The sequence below is a fragment of the Daphnia pulicaria genome, chromosome 4 (genome assembly GCF_021234035.1).
Source record: "Daphnia pulicaria isolate SC F1-1A chromosome 4, SC_F0-13Bv2, whole genome shotgun sequence".
NCBI classification, from domain to species: Eukaryota; Metazoa; Arthropoda; class Branchiopoda; order Diplostraca; family Daphniidae; genus Daphnia; species Daphnia pulicaria.
This window is the reverse complement of record NC_060916.1, coordinates 21,528,855-21,536,354: the sequence shown is the minus strand read 5'-3', so window position 1 is coordinate 21,536,354 and position 7,500 is coordinate 21,528,855. Positions and strand designations below refer to the sequence as shown.

Here is a 7,500-nt window from a genome sequence, read left to right as displayed (position 1 = left end):
GCCCCTATACCCAACTCCGACGATCGATTTGCACGTCAGAATCGCTGCGGACCTCCACCAGGGTTTCCCCTGGCTTCGTCCTGGCCAGGCATAGGTCACCATCTTTCGGGTCCCAACGTGTGCGCTCTGGGTTCGTCCGGCCGACTCGACCAAACCCTTTTAAGGGGGAAAGATCTCGCGAGCATTCGGACGCCCTGGGGTTGCGCCCGCTCTGTTCGAGACGGGATCACCCCTCGCGGATGCACCCTCATCGGGGCCGCTTCACTTTCATTGCGCCTCGCGAGTTTAGTTTGATAATTTCTCGACGACTTGCGCACATGTTAGACTCCTTGGTCCGTGTTTCAAGACGGGTCGGGTGGGACCCGACTTCTACTCTCCGCTCTGGGCCTCCACAGGTTGAGCACCGCAACTTTTTCTCTTTTACAAAAAAAAGCTACGACACCTCCCGGGAGGAGACAGGTCACGACCGGGCAGTACTGTTGGGAAACGCCGCGCTCGTCATCGCGGCACCCGCGAAGGTAACCACGAAACTCGCTAACGGACGCCCCGTGTAACAGACACCCAGTCGGTCGCGGAGTCCTACTAGGCCCCCCACTTGCGGACCTTGGCGTGGCTATTGCGATCGCAGAACGACTTATGCAAGAGAGCCGCCAATTCAGGCAGTCTCCATGCAGCGTTAAGGGCATACAACCAAGTGCCGGGAGCGGGGACTTGTTCGACCTTCGAGGGCCCACCCGTTTAACCCCCTGAACGGTTTCACGCACTCTTGAACTCTCTCTTCAAAGTTCTTTTCAACTTTCCCTCGCGGTACTTGTTCGCTATCGGTCTCGTGGCGATATTTAGCCTTAGAAGGAGTTTACCTCCCGCTTAGGGCTGCACGCTCAAGCAACCCGACTCTTGGGAAGGGATCCGATGCACGGTCTCGGCTCGTCTTATCTACGGGCCTGACACCCTCTGTGGGTTGCTCGCCCCGTTCATGGAGACTTGGACGATAGATACCGGACAGACGCGCACGATCCTCCCGAACACCACATTCCTCGGCACCCGCTCAACCGGGCGCGAGGTTCGGTGCTGGGCTCATCCCTGTTCGCTCGCCGCTACTAAGGGAATCCTTGTTAGTTTCTTTTCCTCCGCTTACTGATATGCTTAAGTTCAGCGGGTAGTCTCATCTAAACTGAGGTCAGAATGAATTGTTTGTTTTCAAAAGGAGACAACACTTTATCTAGCTCGGCAGACTTTGGCGTTTTAAAGCCGGGAAAGATTGAATAATTGCCGGTTCAAATTTTTTTTTTTCGAAATAAAGCGAGTCTCTCGTTATTCGCAAAAATTAATTTACGAAAAGTGACAGGGCGTCCTGCGGCTTTTTGTATTGAAACAACGCGTCGTGCGCGAACCAAGCTTGCATAACGAGCGGTTAGAGTGAGTGATAATTCGCGGTGGTCGACACTTCGACACGCCCGGCGCACACACACAACTAAACTCGCGTTGAAGCGGTATATCGCGCACACGCAGCCGACACCTTGTTCGAGAAGATGTGTTTATTTCTAAAATTTTTTTTTGAGTTGGCTCAAAAATTTCCCATCTGTTTTGCCATCGAAAAAGGTTTCTTTTGAATAGAGAGGAAAAAAACAAAACAGGGCGAACCTTCTTTTATTTTTCCCCCTTTTTTGTATTTGAGGCATCGCGGACACTTAAGTCGCGCGGCACCCAGACGTTAGAGATTCGGGAGCTTTTATGCGGTCAGGCCGGGTGAAAAATAAATCTCGCCGCGACCCAACATGCAAAACCAAGACTGAAAAAATCTCTGTTCGTTCATCATTCGACCGACCCTCAGTCAGATGTGGCCCGAGCGAGAAGCTGGGCCGCCATTTACGTTCAAGATTTCGATGCTCCATGTGTTCTGCAGTTCGCATGGATTAGCGCACTTTGCTGCGCTCTTCATCGATCCACGAGCCTAGTGATCCACCGTTCAGGGTCGTATATAAAACGACATATTCGTTTTCTTCTCTCTTTTTCTCCAACCCGCCCAAGCAAATGAATGCGAGGGCGGAGAAAGAAAGCCAGAAAGAAAATGTTCCGATAAACACTCGTACTAGAATTTGGGTTTAGTGTGTTATTGTGATTTTGAATTCTTCCTACTTCATCGAGAGGGCGAAGGGCAAGCTTAAAAAACATTCGGTTTTCAACGGCATAGTGTCGGGCTTTGGAGTGTTAGTCTATACGACGCACACGCACGCAACCACGAGTATCTACGCCCGAAAAGAACGTCCAGAGTAAAGTCTCACACTTTCGTCCCCCACCGAGAATCAAAAAATCCCGAAGACGAAGAGAGAAACAAAAAAAAACAATTTCGATTGGGCGTATCCGCTTTAAACCACCGCGCATCAGAGCGCCTGATACCCGTTCAAAATCTTGATGTTTTTTTTTTTTCCGACTCTCCATCCACCGAGTTTTTATTTTTCAAAGTGTTTGATTTAGGGACTAAGACTTTATAAAATCTCCTTTATTGTTCCTTCGGTACTCGCGGCCCAGGCGGGCTATCGTATTCTTCACTCTACTAACGTCAACACTGTGAGCGCCGCTAAAGGTCGAATGAATCTATAGAGACATTCACCATCGAAGCAGGAAGAATTTGCTCACGGCCATAGACCAAATCGAAAGACTTTGTGTTTTTTTTTGAGCCGAGAGGAAAGAAAAATCAATTTGAAAAGGCGAATCCGCTTTAAACCACCGCGCATCAGAGCGCCTGATACCCGTTCAAAATAAATGATTTTCTTCCGTCAACCCACACATAGTTCATACGATGTCTTACGCCGAAAGACTTTTGATGGGGTTTTTTTGTTTTGCAACTTTTAGTTGTTTCGTGCTCAACCAAAGCCATATGCGCAAAACATTTGTCTTGTTCGTTTATGATCCTTCCGCAGGTTCACCTACGGAAACCTTGTTACGACTTTTACTTCCTCTAAAGGATCAAGTTCGACCATCTTTCAGTCTCGCCGTTGGTAGGCACCGCACGGGCAGAGATTGCTCCCCACTCGACGGCACCCCGACAAGCCCGTCCGAAGGCCTCACTAAATCATTCAATCGGTAGTAGCGACGGGCGGTGTGTACAAAGGGCAGGGACGTAATCGACGCGGGCTAGTGACCCGCGCCTACTAGGGATTCCTGGTTCATGGGGATCATTGCAGTCCCCAATCCCAACCACGAAGGAGGTTCAGCGGTTACCCGGTCCTTTCGGACAGGGAGAGTGAAACACGCTGATTCCTTCAGTGTAGCGCGCGTGCGGCCCAGGACATCTAAGGGCATCACAGACCTGTTATTGCTCACTGTCACGCGGCTGGACGCCGCTTGTCCCTCTAAGAAGACTGCGTGACGGACGCGAGAGCAGAAGGTATCGCCGGGGATGACGACGACCGAATAACAATAGAGCCAGCCCCCGCGAGACATTCCCGACAAAGCCCCGCCATACCTCATCCGCCAGGCAACCAACCCGTGAAGGCCGTACACCCGACGAACAAAGCACAACGAAACCAAGCCGAGAGATTGCCTCACTAAAGGAACCAGTCCCACCGAGACCCGAATCGCCGCCACCTGATCCCGACGCCTCCGTACTCCCTTCGGTTTCAATTGATAAAACCCGTCACCTATTTAGCAGGCTAGAGTCTCGTTCGTTATCGGAATTAACCAGACAAATCGCTCCACCAACTAAGAACGGCCATGCACCACCACCCACCGAATCAAGAAAGAGCTCTCAATCTGTCAATCCTTCCAGTGTCCGGGCCTGGTGAGGTTTCCCGTGTTGAGTCAAATTAAGCCGCAGGCTCCACTCCTGGTGGTGCCCTTCCGTCAATTCCTTTAAGTTTCAGCTTTGCAACCATACTTCCCCCGGAACCCAAAGACTTTGGTTTCCCGGAAGCTGCCCGTCGAGTCATTGGAGTAACTCCGACGGATTGCTGGTTGGCATCGTTTATGGTTAGAACTAGGGCGGTATCTGATCGCCTTCGAACCTCTAACTTTCGTTCTTGATCAAGGAAAACATTCTTGGCAAATGCCTTCGCTGTTGTTCGTCTTGCGGCGGTCCAAGAATTTCACCTCTGTCGCCGCAGTACGAATGCCCCCGTCCGTCTCTATTGACCATTACCTCGGGTCCAAAAGTAAAAGACCAGCAAAATCGGACCGAGGTCCTATTCCATCATTCCATGCTGCGATATTCAGGCGTTGGGATACACCTGCTTTGAGCACTCTAATTTGTTCAAAGTAAACGTTGCCGGCCGCCCGAGACACCCGGTGAAGGGCACCCCGAACGATTGACTGGGTGGAGCGAATCGAGTCAACTACGACCAAAATTTAAAAAAGAACCCGAAAGAACTTTCCAACTCTGGCCGCAGATACAACAACGACGCACCGACCACCACTCCGGCGATGTTGTCCGACCGTGAAGAGAGTCGGGCTTTGACACCCGGGCTCCCAGAGCGTGAAACGCAACACCCTTGATTCAGAGCGGCGCCGCCCGGCCGAAGACAGACATCCGACTACGAGCTTTTTAACCGCAACAACTTTAATATACGCTATTGGAGCTGGAGTTACCGCGGCTGCTGGCACCAGACTTGCCCTCCAATGGTTCCTCGTTAAAGGATTTAAAGTGTACTCATTCCAATCACGGGGCCTCGGAAGAGTCCCGTATCGTTATTTTTCGTCACTACCTCCCCGTGCCGGGAGTGGGTAATTTGCGCGCCTGCTGCCTTCCTTGGATGTGGTAGCCGTTTCTCAGGCTCCCTCTCCGGAATCGAACCCCGATTCCCCGTTACCCGTTGCAACCATGGTAGGCGCGTAACCTACCATCGACAGTTGATAAGGCAGACATTTGAAAGATACGTCGCCGGCGCGAAGGCCGTGCGATCGGCGTGAAGTTATCCAGAGTCACCAAAATTGGTACGGTGCGCGAGCCCGAAAGCCCGGCCCCGACTGGTTTTGATCTAATAAAAGCACCTCTTCTGCGAGCCCGAAAGCCCGCAGTCGAGGCTCGAGTGCATGTATTAGCTCTAGAATTACCACAGTTATCCAAGTAGGATGGAGTGGATCTAAGGAACCATAACTGATTTATTGAGCCATTCGCGGTTTCGCCGTCTAGCGGCTTGTACTTAGACATGCATGGCTTAATCTTTGAGACAAGCATATGCTACTGGCAGGATCAACCAGGTATTTCGTGTATGTTTGTTTGATATGCATCCGGCGAGTTGCGGGTTTTTATTTCGCCCACGCATCACCAAACACACACCAAATCAACACGTTTTTCGTTTTTTTTCTTTTTCTTCGGAAACTAAAATTTTTGATCGCAACGCCTGGCGTGTCACAGCGAGTCCCAGTGAAGAGAAACACCGATCCGATCCGTTTGTTGGATTTTTTTCATTTCAATTTCCAAAGTCAAAGACCATTCAACGGTCTATGAGCCCAAAGTGAATCGGATTCATTCGACCGGTCTTGATATATTCATCAACTTTTTTTCCCGTATTACGGTTTTCGACGGTCATATGTGGCGTGCTGTATGCTCATAAGTCAAGCCTGCTTTACTAAGCTGACAAGCATACATCTTTTAAATTTTTGTGGGCTCAGAGTTTTATTTTTATTTTTCCACCGCCGAGGCACACTCTCGCATCACCCCGCACGACACACACACACACACACACCTCACCGCTCAACGGTCACACGAGGCAGAATTTTCCGCAAAGACTTTCGAAGAGAAAGAGAAAACTCGGAACAACCGCGGTCAGAGGCCAGCATAGAGGCATCGTATAGAAAGTCATGGGCGGAAAAAACAAATCATTTCAAGTCGAGACAAGCAACAAGACTACCCCTATAAAAGTGCGCAATTCTTTAAGAGTTCACCGAAGAATGACCGAGATCAAGTATGCACGAAACGAACATATTCCAAGGGCAGCTGAATAAGCGATTCTGCGCCGAAGCGCGAGAAAAGCAAGCGGTACACCGATGGGGATCGTTTTTTTTTATCGTGTTAGATTCGTTGTTGTCAAGCAAGGATTCTCAAAATGTTTTTTGCATTGCACCCAAGTTTCGTACTGATTACTTGTCGCAGACCGGTGACTGTCAAAAAAAAATTTTTTACGTTTTTTCTTGAGAGGTCACTGCCTACACACAACTCCGGGCGGGCCGTACACTCACAGCCGTTTGAATTCTCCCTTCGTGTGTCATGGCCATAACTGAGCGTACATCTTACCGGGCGCCGAGTTGATCTGGCTTGTTCGATGAACGTTCGGGATACGTACAATCGATATAGCTCCAACCGTAACTCGTTTGTAATTACGCCGGCCATACTCAGCGGGCGCTCAGCTCAGCTCTCGATATCTTCCGTCGAAGGGAAGTTCGTAGTAAAAGAGAGTCAGAGTCGACGCCACATTTTGCGGTCCTCGCATCTCATCCGATTTTTGAATTTTATAGATTTGCCATCACTTCCACCCAATTCTCTCGTATATTTCAATCTCTTGACTTTGTCCGACCGGGCCGTCTTCGCCCCCCTTCAACTCCGTCCATCTCCACTTCTGTGTTCCACACAACGAGCTTCCGTCAAACGGCAAAATGTGAAATATGCGCACGCCGCACGAAATAATTTGAAAGCGTTCTGTTTGGTGGCTTTTTTATTTTTTATCTCTCGGCTCACACACACACACACACATTTCCGCCTGAACGGTAATTTTTTTTTGATACGGTGTCAAAAAGTGAAAAGACGCGCACCATTTTCTTTTCTCTTCCGTATCGTCGCTGACGGTAAACGCTGATGGTTATGATGCCGTAAGTTTGGAAGAAAGAATCTTTCCCGTCTTGTCTTGTTACGGTAAAATAACAAAGAACAAGCGTCCGATTTCTCTCACAGACGGCCACAGACAAACCACACGTGCCGAAGAAACGAAACGTCCGAAACCAAAAAAATGTTTGACGCGCGCACCTCTTCTGAACTTTTCGACCAAGAGTCGTTGGATCGAGTGACGAGCTTCTCAGCTGTCGCACCAATCGGTGAAGCGGGCGTTTGAATTCCCGTCCACATCGCGGTTCGGATATATTTTTACATATACCGACCATCGGAAATTTCGAAAACGGTTTTACCGAAGGAATGATATTTCACACACCGACAGCTCATCGAGTTCGTCTCCGTTCAACGGTTTTTTTTTTTTAAGACTTTTTGATCGCATGGGGCTAAACTGGTTAGAGCAAAGCCGCGATCCAAGCAGTGAAAAAAAAACAAAGACAGTGCAAGCGCGATCGAACGGAATCGAAACTAAAATCATGTGAAGTGGCGGGCGGAAAGGAGCTCAGCTACGGTGGAAATGAAACTACAACTAACGCCGAACCGGACAACTTCCCATTCTGCGTCTTCGTTTCATTTCCCAAAGCTCCCCGTCGATACCAAAGTTTTTGCGTCGAAGCTACTAAAGAAATTTCGCGCTTTCCTTTTCGCCTCTTTCGCCTTCCCTTCGATATCTATCC

The 7,500-nt window shown here is 49.5% G+C and overlaps 3 non-coding genes across 3 annotated transcripts in view; all 3 read right to left on the bottom strand.

Moving 5' to 3' along the window:
* LOC124338684 overlaps positions 1 to 1,183 on the bottom strand; it is a 4,576-nt gene extending 3,393 nt beyond the window's left edge. The window contains exon 1 of the ribosomal RNA XR_006917929.1: positions 1 to 1,183. This exon is cut by the window's left edge and continues 3,393 nt beyond it. This is a non-coding gene — a ribosomal RNA (large subunit ribosomal RNA).
* A 641-nt stretch (positions 1,184 to 1,824) lies between these two features.
* Positions 1,825 to 1,977, bottom strand: LOC124338717. Its single transcript, XR_006917958.1, has one exon. It is a non-coding gene; the product is annotated as a 5.8S ribosomal RNA (ribosomal RNA).
* A 930-nt stretch (positions 1,978 to 2,907) lies between these two features.
* Positions 2,908 to 5,202, bottom strand: LOC124338732. The gene has a single exon (XR_006917972.1). It is a non-coding gene; the product is annotated as a small subunit ribosomal RNA (ribosomal RNA).
* Positions 5,203 to 7,500: the final 2,298 nt, after the last annotated feature.